The sequence below is a fragment of the Sapajus apella genome, unplaced genomic scaffold (assembly GCF_009761245.1).
Source record: "Sapajus apella isolate SASKATOON/1434 unplaced genomic scaffold, GSC_monkey_1.0 scaffold4, whole genome shotgun sequence".
In the NCBI taxonomy this organism is placed as follows: Eukaryota; Metazoa; Chordata; class Mammalia; order Primates; family Cebidae; genus Sapajus; species Sapajus apella.
The window spans coordinates 10520013-10539002 of NW_022436944.1; the positions used below are offsets into that span (position 1 = coordinate 10520013).

Genomic DNA, 18990 nt, shown 5'->3' on the forward strand with positions numbered 1-18990 from the left:
GAAGGAAGGAAGGAAGGAAGGAAGGAAGGAAGGAAGGAAGGAAGGAAAAAAGAGAAAGGGAGAAAAAAGAGAGGGAAGGAAGGGAGGGAGGGAGGAGAGGAAGAGGAAAGAGGAGAAGGAAGAGGAGGGGGAGGAGGAGAGAGAAGAGATCTTAAGTGATGTGATGCTTTAAAAAAAATTAAAGTCATTTTCTTTGGGTTAGAGCTACAGAGAAAACCCCAAACGTCTGTGGTTTCTTCTAATTCTTACTGCTTAAAGTATGAGTATGTCACTTACTCATGCTTCTGTTTACCATGTATTAAAATGGGTAGTGCTGTTTACTTAACTGCCTCATGGATGTGTTAAGGCATATTGAGTTGAATCTCATAAAATGTTTCTCAATCTCGTTAAAAGCTCAAAATTTGGGGCCTATTTGTGATGCTAGTGTGACATTCAGCATTTTGTTCATTCCATGCTTTGATAACTAAACTGGAAAACAAAGACTAAGTACCTCTGTTCTGGATCTGGACAGGCAGCACCCTTACAGATCTTTGTGTGGCTCTTACTGCTATAGATGTGGATTGATGCACAGTTTCAGAGGTCCAAGCACTTTTTTCAAATATTTTTGATGACTATTGTAGTAAATACTACAGAGATAGCACTATAGTATTGTAGTCATGAAACTAAAGTGGAAATAAGACTATTTTTGACAAAAGATGCCATTAAATTTCAGATTATAGAGACACATTTACAATACCCAAGGCTAATTTGTTAATTTTCGGGTTGAACTCTGTTTTTAGGACAGCGAGGGTGGTCTACTGGATTGTCATTAAAGGAAGGTCTGGAGTTCCTGCTCTTAATAAAATCACATTGAATTCCTTTTTAGAGGTAATGAAAACTTCTTTTTTTGAGAAGTTAGTGTTAAGGTCTTGGAATGTGAACACACCGTTTGTAGTGCTATCCATGTCTCTCCTGAGATTTTAACTTACTACTGGAAATAACCAATTCTAACAGTTTTTTTCTCTTCATTTTCAAAGTGATTTTCTTTGCTTTGATTAGACACTGTTTTTTGGGGAGATGGGGGTAACCATAGTTCATTTAAATGCAGCTTTTTCTGAACTTTAAAGACAGAATCTCATTTTTAATGGATGGAAGTAGCAAACTCATCTTCTTCATTCTTTCAGGAAATAGCTATTGCCAAAGTGAAGGTATAGATAATACCTAGTCTTGTCATATAATGGGGATGTGGTTTGCAGAAGAATTTTCTTTATCAAATTGAAGTTTCAAGGGATGTCAGTGTTTATGCCATTTTTTTCATTTCCAAAATCATTCCATTCCATTCTAGAAATTTAAAATACGTAACTCGAAATCCTTAATAAAATTTGGATTTAATTTTATAAAATGTGTAAAAAAAATTCTCAGCATACTAGGACTAAAAGGAAACTTCCTCAACCTATCAAAAAGAATCTACTAAAATTATCTCGATAACATCAAAATAATGGAAAAAGACTGAATACTATCTAAGATCATAAGTAAAACATAGATGACCATGCTTACTGCTGCTATTCAATGTTATGTTGGAAGTCTTGGCCTGAGCAATCAGGCAAAGAAAAAACAAAAGTCATCAAGACTGGAAAGAAATAAAACTCTTTATTACAGGCAAAATGATCATATATGTAAAAATTTCAATGAAATTTACCAATAAAAACTATAAGTGAATTTAATGAGATTGCAGGATACAAGGTGAACACACAAAATTCTACTGTATTTATGTGTATCAGCAATAAGTAATCTGAAATTGAAATTAAATAAATTTATAATTTAGAAATATGAAATACTTCAGGAAATCTCTTAAATGTCAGAGACCTTCTAAAGTATATTCTACAAAATATTGCTGAACAAAAATTTAAAGATCTAAATAAACACAGACATATACCTTGTTATTGGGCTAAAAGATTCAATATTATTAACATGTCAATTCTCCCCAAACTGAACTACAGACTCAATTCAATCCTAATCAAAATAAAAGCAGGATATTTTACAGAAACTGGCAAGATGGTTATAAAATTTGTATAGTAATGCAAAGAACTTAAGGTAGTCAAAACAACCTTGAAAAGAGAATTAAGTTGGAGAGCTAAGACTACACAATTCCAAGGACTTCAGTGGAAAACAACAAAATGTCTAGAAATAAACCAACACATTTGTGAACAACTGATATTTTAAGAAGATAAAAAGGCAATTCAATAAAGAAAATATAGTCTTTTCAACAAATGATGCATGAAATACTAAATTTTAAATATGCACAAAAAGAAAAATCAAATACTAACCATATTTTATACCATACTGTTAAAGCAGTAGTTGGGAACTGTTAAAGTAGCAGTTCCCAACCTTTTTGGCACCAGAAACCAGGTTTCATGAAAGACAATTTTTCCATGGATGGGGCTGGGCAGGGGTGGTGTAGAGTGGCAGAAGATGTGGTTTCAGGATGATTCAAGTGTATTGCAATTACTGTGCACTATATTTCTATTATTATTACTTTGTCACATGTAATGAAATAATTATACAACTCACCATAATGTAGAATCAATGGGAGCTCTGAGCTTGTTTTCCTGAAACAAAGACAGTTCCATCTCTGGGTGATGGGAGACAGCGATAGATCCTCAGGCATTAGATTCTCATAAGGAGCATGGAACCTAGCTCCCTCGCATGTGCAATTCACAATAGGGTTCATGCTCCTATGAGAATCTAATGCTGCTACTTATCTGACAGAAGGCGGAGCTCAGGCAGTAATGCAAGTGATGGGGCGCGGCTGTAAATATAGATGAAGCTTCACTTGCTACCCCACAACTCATCTCCTGCTGTGTGGCTCAATTCCTAACAGGCCATTAACCACTTAGGAACCTCTGTGTTAAAGTACGTGAATCCAGAATATATAAAGAACTCTTAAAACTTAAGTCATAAGAAAAAAATAACCCATACAAAACAAGCAAAAGATTTAAACACATACTTTACCAAGGAATATGTACAGGTGAAAAATAAGAACATGGAAACATGTGAAACATGATTAGTTATCAGAGAAATGTAAATTAAAGCCACAATGACGCAACACCATATACCTATTAGAATGTCTAAAATTTAAAAGACTGACCACGCATATAGTTTTGCTAAGGATGTGGAATAACTGGAATACACATACACAGCTAGCAGGATTGTGATATGGCACAACCACTTTGGAAAATAATTTGGCAATATATTAAAAAGTTAAGCATAGAGAGGAGGCAGAGCAGGATGGCTGAGTAGGAGCCTCTAGTGATCATCACTCTGGCAGGAACAGCAAGCTGAACAACTATCCACACAAAAATGCACCATCAAAAAATCCAAAAATCAGGTGAGCAATATAACCGTACCCAGTTTTACCATCAAATTAAGGAAAGGCACTGAAGATAATAGGAAAATAGTCTTGAATCACCTACACCACCTTTCCCCTAACCCCCAGCAGCAGCCATGTGGCACAGAGAGAATCTGTGTGCTTGGGTGGAGAGGAGCACAGTGATTGTGGGACTTTGGGAACTCAGAGCTACCCTGTAGCAGCAAAAAGCAAAATGGAATAGAACTCAGCCAAGGCCACAGAGGGGGCATTTGGACCAGCCACAGTCAGAGGGCAATTGTCCACCCCAGAGGCTGGAATTAGAGTTCTAGCAAGCCCTGTCAACATGGAGTCCTAAATAAACTTGAAGCAGTCCAGGCCACAAGAACTGTAATTCCTAGGCAAGCCTCAATGCTATGCTGGGCTCAGAGCCAGTGTACTTGAAATGCATGCAACCTGGTAAGACACAAGCCAGGACGCCCAAGGGAGTGCTTGGGTCACTCCTCCCCTAATCCCAGGCAGAAAAGGTGCAGCTCTGGGGGAGACTCCTTTCTGCTTGAGGAGGTCAGATGGGAAAGTAAAGAGGACTTTGTCTTGCAACTTGGACACCAGCTTGGCCACGACAGAATACGCCACCAGGCAGAATTCTAAGGCCCCCATTCCAGGCTGTAGCTAGAGGATGACATTTCTAGACACACCCTGAGCAAGAAGAGAAACTGCTGCCTTGAAGGGAAAAACCTAGTCCTGGCAAGATTAATCACCTGTTAACTAAAGAGCCCTTGGGCCCTGAATAACCAGCAGTGGTATCCAGGGAGTACTTGCTACTCGTCTTGGGTGAGACTCAGAGCCAAGCTGGCTTGCAGTGTAACCCAGCACATTCTGAGCTATGGTGGCTACTGGAAGAGACTCCTTTTCCCTGAAAAAAGGAGAAGACAAGTGTAAAGAGGACTGTGTCTTGCAGCTTTGCTACCAACTCAGACACACTGGAGGAGAACACCAAGCATACACCTGGGGTTCCCAATTCCAGGCGTTGGATCCTGGATGGCACTTCCGGACCTGCCTTGGGCCATAGGGGACCCAGCGTACCTGAAGAGAGCAGACCCAGACCTGGTAACATTCATCACAAGCTATTGAAATAACCCTCAAACCTTGAGTGAACATCAATGATAGCCAGGCAATAGTCACCATGGGTCCGCAGCAGTGAGAGACTCCTCAGCTTGAGAAAAGGGGAAAGAAGAACAAAAAGGATTTTGACTTGCAGCTTAGGTGCCAGCTCAGCCACAGTAGAACAGAGAACTAGTTTGATTACTAAGGCTCCTAGCTCCAGGCCCTGGCTCATGGATAGCATCTCTGGACCTGCCTAGGGCTGGGGAGAACTCGCTGCCCTGAAGAGAAGGACACAAGCCTGGCTAGACTCACCACCTGTGGATTGTACAGCCACTGGACTTTGAGTCAACATACGCAGCAGCCTGACAGTGATCATTGCAGGCCATGTACAAGACCCCGTGCTGTTCTGAGTACAAGTCTGTTCAAGCACAGTCCCCATGCTGTACTGAGTACAGGTCTGTTCAAGTAATGGTAGCCAGAGGGGTGCTTGCCACCCTTCCCACAGTTCCAGGCAGTTTAGCACAGAGTGAGACACTCTGTTTAGGGGAAAGAAAGGGAAAAGGACAGGAATCTCTGTGGGGTAATCCAAAAAATTCTCCTGCATCTTACCAAAGACCACCAGAGTAATACCTCTACAAGTCTATAAGAGACACAGCATTACTAGGCTTGGGGTGTTCCTTAATGCACATGCAGCTGCCATGACCAAAAACATAAATCACAATACCCAAGGTCCTATGATTATTTGGAAAGCCTTACCAAGAAGGATGAATACAAACAAGTCCAGACAGTAAGGACCACAATAATAATGCCCAGACACTGATGAACATTTCAATGCCCAGACACTGATGAACATACAGAAGAATCAAAACATTCCAGAAAAACATGGCCTCAACAAATGAACTAAACAAGGTACCACTGGCCAATCCTAGAAAGTTAGACATACATAACCTTTCAGACAGAATTCAAAATAGCTGTTGTGAGGAAGGTCAACAAAATCCAAGATAACACAGAGAAGAAATTTAGAATCCTACCAGCTAAATTTTAAAAAGAGACTGCAACAACATAAAAGAATCCAGCAGAAAACCTAGAACTGAAAAATGAAACTGACATACTGAAAAATGCATCAGAGTCTCTTAACAGCAGAACTGATCAAGCAGAAGAAAGAACTACTGAGCTTGAAGACAAGCTACTTGAAAATACAGTCAGAGGAGACAAAAATAAAAATAAATTAAAAAAAAGCACACCTACAATACCTAGAAAATAGCCCCAAAAGGGCAAATCTAAGAGTTGGCCTTAAAGAGGAGGTAGAAAAAGAGACAGAGGTAGAAAGTTTATTCAGAGGGATAAAAGCAGAGAGCTTCCCAAACCTAGAGAAAGATACTAGTATTCAAGAACAAGAAGGTTACAGAACATCAAGCAGATTTAACCCATAGACTGCCTCAAGACATTTAATAATCAAACTCCCAAAGTAAAGGAAGAAAAGGATCCTAAAAGCAGCAAGAGAAAAGAAACAAATAGCAGGTAAAGGAGCTCCAATACATCTGATGGAAACCTTACAGGCTGGGAGAGAGTGACACAACATATTTAAAGTGCTGAAGAAAAAACTTTTATCCCACATTAGTATATCCAGCATAAATATCCTACAAACATGAAGGAGAAATGACTTTCCCAAACTAACAAAAGCTAAGGGACTTCATCAACACCAGACCTAGCCTCCAAAAAACAGCTAAAGGGAGTTCTTCAATCTGAAAGAAAAGGCTATTAATGAGCATAAGAAATCATCTGAAGGTTTAAAACACACTGGTAATAGTAAATACATGGAAAAACACAGAATATTATAACATGCAACTGTGTTGTATAAACTATTCATATCTTGAGCATAAACATTAAAAGATGAACCTATCAAAAATAATAACAACCTTCCAAGACATAGACAATATAATAAGATATCAATAGAAACAAAAAGTTAAAAAGTGAGTGGGGGGATGAAGTTAAGGCATAGAGTTTGTATTAGTTTTCTCTTTGCTTATTTCTTTGTTTATCCAATCAATGTTAAGTTGCCATCAGTTTAAAATAATGAGTTATATTACTTTCAAACCTCATGTTAACCTCAAATCAAAAAAACATACAAGAAACATACAAAAAATAGAAACAAGGAAATAAACTACCAAGGAAAATCACCTTTGCTAAAAGGAAGACAGGAAAGAAAAGAAGGAAGAAAATACACAAAATGGCCAGAATAAGTCTCTATTTATCAATAAAAACACTGAATGTAAACTAACCAAACTCTCCAACCAAAAGGCATAGAATGTCTGAATGGACATAAAAACAATACACAATGATCTTCTGCCTACAAGAAATACACTTTACTTATAAAGACAGACTGAAAATAAAGGGATGAAAAAAGATATTCCATGCCAATAAAAAAATAAAAAAGAACAGGAATGCCTAGATGCATATCAGACAAAATTGATTTCAAAACAAAAATTATAACAAGAGACAAACAAGGTCATTATATAATGATAAAGGGGTCAATTCAGCAAAAAGATAAAGCAATTATAAATAAATATGTACCAACCAATGGAACATCCACATATATAAAACAAGTATTATGAGAGCTAAAGAGATAAATAGATTCCAGCAAAATAGCTGGAGACTTTAACACCTCAATTTCAGCATTGGACAGATCATCTAGACAGAAAAACAACCAAGAAAATTTGGAGTTATGTGCACTATCCAGCAAATGTACCTAACAGATATTTACAGAACATTTTATCTAACAGCTACAGAACATACTTCTCCTCAGCACATGGATTACTCTCAAGGATACACCATATATTAAGCCACAAAACAAGTTGTAAAAACTTCAAAGACATTAGAATAATATCAAGTATCTTCTCTGACCACAATAAAATAAAACTAAAAATCAATAAGAAGAGAAATTTTGTAAAGTATACAAACCACGGAAATTAGATGATATGCTTCTGAATGATGAGTGGGTCAATGAAGAAATTAAGAAGAAAAATTAAAAATTTCATGAAAAAAATGAAAATGGAAACACAACATACCAAAAATCTATGGGATATAGCAAAAGCAGTATTAAGAGGAAAGTTTATAGCAATAAGTACCTATATCAAAAAAGCAGAAAAACTTAAGCTAGTGATATATAATTTAAAAAAAAAGAAAAAACAAAAGCAAAAAAACCCCAAATTGAAGAAAAAAAGATTAAAAAAGAAAAAAAAAAAAATGAAAAAAAAAAAAAAAGGAAAAAAAAAAAAAAATCAATGAAACAAATAGTTTTCTGAAAAGAAAGAAAATGAACAAACCCTTAGCTAGTCTAAGAGAAAAGGAGAGAAGAACCAGATAAATAAAATCAGAGACGAAAAAGGAGACACTACAACTGATACCACAGAAACTCAAAGGATCATCAAAGGCTACTATGAGAAACTATATGCTAAGAAAATGGAAAACCTAGATAAAGTCCTAGACATATAAAATCTACTAAGATTGAACCATGAAAAAATACAAAACATGAACAGATCAGTATCAAGCAGTAAGATCAAAATCCTAATAAAAAGTCTCCTAGTAAAGAAAAGCCCAAGACTCAATGGTTTCAATGCTGAATTTACCAAACATGTAAAAAACTTATTCTAATCCTACTCAAATTTTTACAAAAACTAGAGAAAGAAGGAATACTTACATACCCATTCTTTGAGGTCACTATTACCCTGATGCCAAAACCATACAAAGACACATCAAAAAAAGAAAACTAAAGATCAATATCCCTGATAAACATCAATGCAGAAATCCTCAACAAAATAGTAGCAAATTGAATTCCACAACACATTAAAAAGATCATTCATCATGACCAAGTGAGATTTATCAGAGATGCAAGAATGGTTCAACATATGCAAATCAATCAATGTGATACATCATATCAACAGAATGAAGGACAAAAACCATACAATCATTTTAATTAATGCTGAAAAAGCATTTGATAAAATTCAACATCCCTTCATAATAAAAACCTTCCAAAATTTGGGTGTAGAAGGAAAATACCTCAATGTAATAAAAGCCATATATGACAGACCCACAGCTAGCATCATACTGAATGAGGAAAAACTGAAGGCCTTTCCTCTAACATCTGGAATAAGACAAGGATGCACACATTCACCACTGTCACTCAACATAGTTGTAGACGTCTTAGCTAGAACAATCAAACAAGAAAAGAAAATAAAGGGCACCTAAATTGTAATGGGAAATGTCAAATCATCCTTGTTTGCAGATGATATGATCTCATATTCGGAATAACCTAAAGAATGCACCAAAAAACTATAACTGATGAGCAAATTCAGTAAAGCTGCATGACACAAAATCAACATACAAAAATCGGTAGCATTTCTACATGCCAACAGTGAAAAATCTGAAAAAGAAATCAAGAAAGTAATCCCATTTAAAACAGCCACAAACAAAATTAAATACTTAGGAATTAATGTAACCAAAAAACAAAAATACCTACAATGAAAACCATAAAACATTGGTGAAAGAAACTGAAAAGGACACAACAAAATAGAAAGATATTTCATGTTTATGGATTGGAAAAATCAATATTGTTAAAATGTCTGTAATACCCAAAGCAATCTACAGATTCAATGCAATCTGTATTAAAATAGCAATGAAATTCTCCAAAGAAATAAAGAAAACCATCCTAAAATTTATATCAAACCACAAACGACCCAGAATACCCAAAGTCACGCTGAACAAAAAGAACAAAACTGGAGGAATCACATAACCTCACTTTAATAATACTACCGAGCTATACTAACCAATACAGCATGGTACTGGCATACAAACAGACACACAGACCAATGGAACAGAATAGAGAACCCAAAAACAAATTCACACACCTACAGTGAACTCATTTTTACAGAGGTATCATGAACATGTACTGGAGAAAGGTCAGTCCTGGGAAAACTGGATATCCATATGCAGAAGAATGAAACTAAACCCCTATCTCCCACCATATACAAAAACCAAATCAAAATGGATGAAAGACTTAAATCTAAGACCTCAAACTATGAAGCTACTACAAGAAAACTTTGGAGAAACTCTCCAGGACATTGTTCAGGGCAAAGATTTCTTGAGTAATACCCTGCAACACAGGCAGCCAAAGCAAACATAGACAAATGGTATGACATCAAGTTAAAAAGCTCCTTCACAGCAAAGGAAACAATCTACAAAGTAAATAGACATCCCAGAGATTGGGAAAATATCTGCATCCCAAAGAAAATATCTGCAAACTATCCATGTGACAAGGGATTAATAACCAGAATATATAAGGAACTCAAAAATCTCAATATGAAAAAATTTAATAATCTGATTTAAAAAACAGGCAGAAGACTTAGACATTTCTCAAAGGAAGACATACAAATGGCAAACAGGTATTTGAAAAGTTGTTCAATATCACTGATCATCAGAGAGATATAAATCAAAACTACAACGAAATATTATCTCGCCTCAGTTAAAATGGCTTCCATCGAAAAGACAGACAATAACAAATGCTGGTAAGAATACGAAGAAAAGGAAAGCCTCATACACTGCCTATGAAAGTGTAAATTAGTATAACCACTATGGAGAACGGTTTGGAGGTTCCTCAAAAAACTAAAAATACAGCTATCATATAATCCAGTAATCCCACTGCTAGGTATACAACCAAAAGAAAGGAAATTAGTATATCAAGATTATCTGCACTCTCATGTTTATTGCAGCACTACTCACAATAGCCAAAATTTTAAAACAACCTAAGTGTCCATCAACTCAGGAATGGATAAAGAAAATGTGCTACATATATACAATAAAGTACTATTTAATCAAACAAAAGAATGAGACCCTGTAATTTATAATAACAGGGCTGAAACTAGAGGTCATTATATTAAGTAAAATAAGCCAGGCACAGAAAGACAAACTTCACATGTTCTTACTTATTTGTGGGAGCCAAAAATTAAAACAATTGGAATCATGGAGAGAGTACAATGATGCTTCCTAGAGGCTGAGAATGGTAGTGGGGTATGGTGGGGGAACTTAGGATGGTTAGTGGGTATAAAAATATAGATGGAATGAAAAAGATGTAGTATTTGATAGCACAAGAGGATCACTACAGTAAATAATTTATTATATATTCAAAAATAACAAAAAGTATAATTAAATTGCTTGTGACAATTCAAACCTGAGGTGATGGATATCTCACTCACTCTCATGTGATTATTATGCATTATATACAATATCAAAATGTCTCATGTACGCCATTAATATATAGACCTATGTGCCCCCAAAATAAAAATATTTAATTTTAAAAAGTGAAGCATAAATGTACCATAGCTTTACACATTCTACTGTCAAAAGAAAGAATATGTCCACACAAAGACTAATACATGAATTTTCACAGAAGCTTACTTTGTAATAGTCAAAAATTGCTAACAAACCAAATATCCCTCAGTAGATGAATGAAAAGTCAAATTGTTTCATATAAACTAATAGTATTTAATACAATACTATTCAGCAACAAAGAGAAGTGATACTTGCAGTAACATGAATGTCAGAACACTTATGCAGAGTGAAAGAAGCCAGACAGAAAGTACATATCGTATAAGTGATTTCTTTTATAGAAAGCTCTAGGAATGCAAACTAGTCTGCAGTGACAATAAGTGGGTGCTTGAGGCAGGGAGAGTTGATTTGAGGTAGGGGTGATCACAAAGGAACATGAGAAAATCTTTGGTGATGGATGATAAGTTCACTATCTTAACTGTGGTGATGGTTTCACAGGTAAATCAAAACATATAAAATTGCATGTTTTTAAACATGTGCAGCTTATTGAATATTAATTAAACCTCAATAAAATGATTTTTCAAATAGGATAAATATTGACTACACGCACTAACAAAAGAAGACATACATGTGGCCAAAAGGCAAAGAATCAATACTCAATATTATTATAATCATCAGAAACATGGAACTTATAGTAGGATACATCTACAAATTCATCAGAACGACTAAACTTAAAAAGAACAATACTAACTGCTGGTAAGTATATGGAACAACCTGATTCCTGTCAATGTACAGTGGTACTAACTAGGCCTTTAGAAAACTATTTTGCAGTTTCTTAAAAATTTAACCTACATTGGTCAGGTAGATCACTTGAAGCCAAGAGGTTGAGACCAGCATGGGCAACATGGAGAAATCCCGTCTCTACTAAAAATACAAAAATTAGCCAACTGTGGTGGCACATGCCTGTAATCCCAGTTACTCAGGAGGCTGAGGCAGGAGAACTACTTGAACCCAGGAGGCAGGGTTGCAGTGAGCCATGATCACACCACTGCACTCCAGCTTGGGAAACAGAGTGAGACTCCATCTCGAAAAACAAAAGTTAACCTAAACCTACAAAACAAGTCGGCCATCCAGATTACAGAAACATGTCTACTTGAAGAATCACATAGGAATGCTCATAACAGCTTTACCAGTAATAGTCAAAAATAGGAAACAATAATAGTCAAAACCAGGAAACAACTCAACTGTTCATTAGCAGGTGAGTGAAAAAATAAATGTAATACATTTATAGAATAGAATATTACTCATCATTCAAAAGAACTGCTGATATATGCAATGTCATAAATGAATCACAAAATCATAATGCTGAGTGAAAAAAGCCAAACATGAATAAAAAACACACAAAGCTAATTTATAGTGACAGAAAGCACATTAGTGGTTGCCTAAGGCTGGGGTTTAGGGCAAGGTGGACTTACAGAGGGACCAAGAGAAAAAGTTTGTGAAGGAAGGGGCCGCAATGCCTGATTAGAAGCAGCTGTGCTCCTTAGCACTCTCAAAGAGGAATGAAAGGGACTAGTGGATATAGCACCTTCAACTGAAATATCCAGGTAGTCTCATTGGGACTGATCAGAAAAACAACTCAACCCATGAAAAATGAAAAAAAGCAGAAGGGGTGATGGCCAACCTGGGAGTGACACAGAGCCAAGGGAACACCTACCCACAGCCAAGGGAAGTGGTGCATTCAGGCAGGCAATAGGTCAGTACTGCCCTAGGACAAAGTGTCCGGAGAAAGAGGCAGGCTGCTATCTTTGTTGTTGGCAGCCTTCACAGCCTTCACTGGTGATATCTCCAGGTAGAGGAAGAACCGAGGCAACTAGGGTCTGAGACAGAACCCCTGTAGACCACAGAAACCCTACAGAAGAGTGGCAAGACTGTTAAAAGAAAAACAAACAGAAAACAACAACAAAGAAAAAACACAAAACTCCATCAAAAGGTCAGCAACCTCAAAAATCGAAGGTAGATAAGCCCACAAAGATAAGGAAGAATCAATGCAAAACACTGAAAACTCAAAAAGCCAGATTGCCCCTTTTCTCCAAATGTCCACAACACTTCTCCAGCAAGACTCAGAACTGAGCTGAGGTTAAGATGGCTGACATAATAGAAGTAGGCTTCAAAATGTGGATAATAGCAAACTTTGCTGAGCTAAAGGAGCATGCTGTAACGAATGCAAAGAAGTTAAGAATCAGTATAAAACAATACAGGAGCTGACAGCCAGTTAGAGAGGAAAATAACTGACCTGTTAGAACTGGAAAACATAGTATAACCTCACAATGCAATCACAGTATTAACAGCAGAATGGACCAAGTAGCGGAAAGAACCTAGGAGCAAATCTCAGAGCTGGAAGACTGGCTTTCTGAATTAAGACAGGCATACAAGAACAGAGAAAAAAGAATGAAAAGGAATGAACAATCCTCTCAGATATACGGGATTACGTAGAATCTATTAATGACTGGGGTACTCGAAAGTGAGGGAAAGAATGGAACAAGCTGGAAAACATACTTCAGGATATTATCCAGGAGACATTCCCCAATCTAGCAAGACAGGCCAACATTCAACTTCAGGAATTGCAGAGAACCCCATCGAACTTCTCCATGAGAAGATCATCCCCAAGACATATAAGTTTCAGATTATCCAAGGTCAAAATGAATTTAAAAATGTTAAGGGTAGCCAGAGAGAAAGGCCAGGTCACCTACAAAGGGAAGACCATGAGACTATCAGCAGATCTCTCAGTGGAAAACCTACAAGCCAGAAAAGATTGGGGGGACAATGTTCAACATTCTTAAAGAAAAGAATTGCCAACCCAGAATTTCATATCCGACCAAACTAAACTTCGTAAGTGAAGAAGATACAAAATCTCCTTCAGACAAGCAATTCCTGAAAGAACTCATTACCTCCAGACCTGCCTTATAAGGGCTCATGAAGAAAGCACTAAATATGGAAAGGAAAAACTATTACCAGCAACAACAAAACATACTGAAGTAACCATACAAGCAAGTCTGCAAAATAACCACCTAGCATAATGATAACAGGATCAAATCTACACATAACAATGCTATCCTTTATTGTAAATGGTGTAAACGCCCGAAAAAAGACACACAATGGCAAGCTGGATAAAGAATCAAGACCCATTGGTTTGCTGTCTTTAAGAGACCAATTTCATGTGCAAAGACACACATAGGCTCAAAATAAAAAGATGGAGGAAAATTTACCAAGCAAATGAAAACCAGCAAAAAGTAGGAGTCGCAATCCTAGTATCCAACCAAACAGACTTTAAACCAACAAAGATCATAAAAGACAAAGAAGAGAACACACAATACTCTTACATTTCAAAGACATTCTAGATTACATAACGGTAAAGGGTTCAATTCAACAAGAAGACCTAATATCCTACATAAATATGCACCCAATGCAGGAGCACCCAGATCCATAAAAGCAAGTTGTCAAAGAGCTTCAAAGAGATTTAGACTCCAAATAATAGTAATGGGAGACTTTAACAACCCACTGACAATATCAGACAGATCACTGAGATAGAAAATTAACTAAGATATTCAGGACATTAACTTAGCTCTGGAACAAGTGGAACAAGTTCTAAGGTATCCATAGAACTCTCCACCCCAAAACAACAGAATATACATTCTTCTCATCACCACACAGCATTTACTCTAAAATTAATCCCATATTCAGAAGTAAAACATTCCTCAGCAAATGCAAAAGAACTGAAATCATAATAGTTTCTCAGACCACAGCACAATCAAATTAAAATTTAAGATTAAGAAATTCACTAAAAACCACACAACTAAATGGAAATTAAACCACCTGCTTCTAAATGAAGTACTCTTGAGTATATAATGAAATGTACTCTTGAGTACATAATAAAATTAAGGCAGAAATCTAGAAGGTCTTTGAAACTAATGACACCAAAGATGCAATATACCAGAATCTCTGGGTCACAACTAAAGCAGTGTTAAGAGAGAAATTTATAGCACTAAATGCCCACATCAAAAAGCCAGAAACATCTCAAATTAATAGCTAAAAGAACCAGAGGACAGAGAGAAAACAAACTCCAAAGCCAGCAGAACACAAGATATAACCAAGATCAGAATGGACCTGAAGGAGATAAAGACATAAAAAAAGCCCTTCAAAAAAATTTAAAAATACCAGGAGCTGGTTTTTTGAAAAAATTAATAAAATAGATAAACTTCTAGCTAGACTAAAAAAGAAGAAAAGGGAGAAGATTCAAAAAACACAAACAGAAATGATAAGCTGGATATCACCAATGATCCCACAGAAGTACAAACAACCATCAGAAAATACTATAAACACCTTTATGCACACAAATGAGAAAATCTGGAAGAAATGGATAAATGCCTGAACACATGTACCATCCTAAGATGGAACCAGTAAGAGTTTGCATCTCTGAATAGACCAGTAATGAGTTCTAAAACTGTGGCATTAATAAAAAGCCTACCACCCCAAAAAAGCCCAGGATCAGATGGATACACTGCTGAATTCTACCACAGATAGAAAGAACAGCTAGTATAATTCCTACTGAAACTATTCTAAAATATTGAAAAGAAGGAACTCCTCCCTAACTCATTCTATGAGGCCAGCATAATCCTGTTACTGAAACCTGGCAGAGATACAACCAAAAGAAGAAAACTTCAAGCCAATATCCTTGATGAACACTGAGGCAAAAATGTTCAACAACATGCTGGCAAACCGAATCCAGCAGCACATCAAAAAGCTTATCCACCATGATCTAGTAGGCTTCATCCCAGGAATGCATGGCTGGTTCAACATATGCAAATCAGTAAATGAGATTCATCACATACACAAAACTAAAGACAAAAGTCACATGATTATCTCAGTAGAGGCAGAGAAGGCCTTTAATAAAATTCAACATCGCTTCATGTTGAAAAGTCTCAGTAAACTAAGTATTGAAGGAACATACTTCAAAATAATAAAAGCCATATATGACAAACCCATTCCCAATATCATACTGAATGGGCAAAAGCTGGAAGCACTTCCTTTGAAAACTGGCACAAGGCAATGAAGCCCTCTCTCACCACTCCTATTCAACATAGTATTGGAACTTCTGGCCAGGACAATCTGACAAGAGAAAGAAATAAAGGACATTCAAATATATAGAGAGGAACTCAAACTATCTTTGCTTGCAGATTACATAATCCTGTATCTAGAAAACCCCATAGTCTCAGCCCAAAAGCTTCTTAAGCTGATAAGCAACTTCAGTAAAGTCTCAGAATATAAAATCAATGTGCAAAAATCACTAGCATTCCTATACACCAATAACAGGCAAGCCAAGAGCCAAATTATGAATGAACTCCCATTCACAAATGTCACAAAAAGAATAAAAGACCTAGGAATACAGCTAACAAGGGAAGTGAAGGACCTCTTCAAGGAGAACTAAAAACCACTGCTCGAAGAAATCAGACATGACACAAACAAATGGAAAAATATTTGATGCTCATGGATAAAATCAATATTGTTAAAATGACCATACTACCCAAAGCAATTTATAGATTCCATACTATTGTCATCAAACTACCATTGACATTCGTCACAGAATTAGAAAAAACTAATTCATATGGAAGGAAAAAAAAAAAAAAAGCTGGAATAGCCAAGGTAATCCTAAGCAAAAAGAACAAAACTGAAGGCATCATGCTATCTGACTTCAAACTATACTACAAGGCTAAAGTAACAAAAACAGCATGGTACTGGTACAAAAACAGACACATAGACCAATGGAAGATAATAGAGAACCCAGGAACAAGACCACACACCTACCACCATCTGATCTTTGACAAACCTGACAAAAACAAGCAATGGGGAAAGGCTTCCCTATTTAATAAATGGTGCTGGGAGAACTGGCTAGCAATATGTAGAAAAATGAAATGGGACCCCTTTCTTACACTATATACAAAAGTCATCCCAAGGTGGATTAATGACTTAAATGTAAAACCCCAAACTATAAAAACTGTAGAAGAAAACCTAGGTAATACCATTCAGGACACAGGCATGGGCAAAGATTCCATGACAAAGACACCAAAAGCAACTGCAACAAAAGCTAAAATTGATATATAGGATCGGATAAAACTAAACAGCTTCTCTACAGCAATAGAAACTATCATCAGAGTAAATGGACAACCTACAGAATGGGAGAAAATTTTTGCCATCTACCCATCTGACAAGGGTCTAACATCCAGCATCTACAAGGACCTTAAACAAATTTAAGACAAAAACAAATGACCCCATTAAAAAGTGGGCAAAGAACATGAACAGACACCTCTCAAAAGAAGACATGTATATGATCAACAAACATGAAATAAACCTCAACATCACAGATCAATAGAGAAATGCATATCAAAGCCACATAGAGATACCATCTCACACCAATCAAAATGGCTTACTAAAAGGTAAAAAAAAAAAACAAAAAAAAAAAAAACAAAACACCAGAAGCTGGTGGGGTTGTGTATAAAAAAGAATACTTTCACAGTGTCAGTGGGAATGTAAATTAGTACAACCATCGTAGAAGACAGCGTGACAATTCCTTGAAGACCCAGAACCGGAAATACCATTTGACCCAGCCATCAAATTATTAGGCATATACCCAAAGGAATATAAATCATTTTATTATAAAAATACATGCACGTGTGTATTCATTACAGCACTATTCACAATAGTAAAGACATGAAATCAAACTAAAAGCCCATCAACGATAGACAGGATAAAGAAAATGTGGTTGATATACACTGTGGAATACTATGCAGCCATAAAAAGGAACAAGGTTATGTCCTTTGCAGGGACACAGATGGAGCTGGAAGCCATTACCCTCAGGAAATTAACACAGGAAAAGAGAATCAAATATGGCATGTTCTCACTTATAAGTGGCAGGTGAATGATGAGAACACACAGACACATGGTGGGAAACAGCTCACACTGGGGCCTCCTAGAGGGCAGAGGGTGGGAGGAGAAAGAGCATCAGGAAGAACATTTAACGGATGCTCAGCTTACTACGTAGGTGATGAGATGATTTGTGCATCTAATCACCATGGCACACATTTAACTATGTAATAAACCTGCACATTCTGCACAAGTACCCCTGAACTTAAAATAAAAGTTGGAAATTAAAAAAAAGAATGAAAATGTCTGTGAATGATAGAAATCTCATTCATATCTTATGTGATGGTGATTTTAAGAGTATACACTTCCATCAAAATTCACTAAATCGTATATGTAAAATGGGTATATTTTATTATATATGAATTACACATTAAAAATGTTTTTATGGGGTTAAAATTAGCATTACAGGCTTAAATTCAAGGGGAAATCACTGAATTGTGGCTTTAAGATATAGACGTTCAAGATACTTTTTTAAGAGACAGATTGAGAGATTTATCTAAAGGAGTCGATACCACTGTAGCCTTTTCATTGCTCATAAACTACTAAATCCTTTATTGCACATGATAGAGCATGTTTAACATTAGTTTACATAACTGACTTGCTTATTTCTCTGAGTTTTCACTTAACCCTGTTGACTTTTGTTTAGTCCACTAGCATTTTCAGCTCTGCAATATTTTAGAAAAAAAATAGTTTACACTTGCTGTTTCTCAATAAGGCACTAGGGCACTTTTTAACAAATTATAAAAATTTTTTTTATTTTTATTTTGAGACAGTCTTGCTTTGTCGCCCAGGCTGGAATGCAGTGGCATAATCTCAGCTCAATGCAGCTTCTGTCTCCTGGGTTTAAGCAATTCTCATCCCTTAGCCCCCCGATCAGCTGGAACTACAGATGCACACCACCACATCCAGCTATTTTTTTGTATTTTTAGTAGAGCTGGGGTTTCACCATGTTGGCCAGGCTGGTCTCGAATCCTGATCTCAAGTGATCTGCCCACCTTTGGCCTCCCAAGTGCTGGTATTACAGGTGTGAGCTACCGTGCCCAGCCACTGTTAGCATTTTCAATGGCAGAATTCCTTTGCTGTAATAAATAGGGTGTCCTATGCCATGGATAGTACCAAACCCTATATATTACTATGTTTCTTCCTGTGCATACATATATAGATGCCCAATGATAAAGTTTAGTTTATAAATTAGGTAGCATGAGAGATTAACGACAATAACTAAAAAGAAA

At 36.4% G+C, this 18990-nt stretch overlaps 1 protein-coding gene and 1 long non-coding RNA gene across 2 annotated transcripts in view; both read right to left on the reverse strand.

Moving 5' to 3' along the window:
- RSRC1 (arginine and serine rich coiled-coil 1) overlaps positions 1-18990 on the reverse strand; it is a 385609-nt gene that overhangs the window by 255903 nt on the left and 110716 nt on the right. The window lies entirely within an intron of this gene.
- LOC116539457 lies at positions 2909-16130 on the reverse strand. Its single transcript, XR_004264056.1, has 3 exons — positions 15972-16130; positions 14336-14338; positions 2909-2921 (listed from the first exon to the last, which is right to left on the reverse strand). It is a non-coding gene; the product is annotated as an uncharacterized LOC116539457 (long non-coding RNA).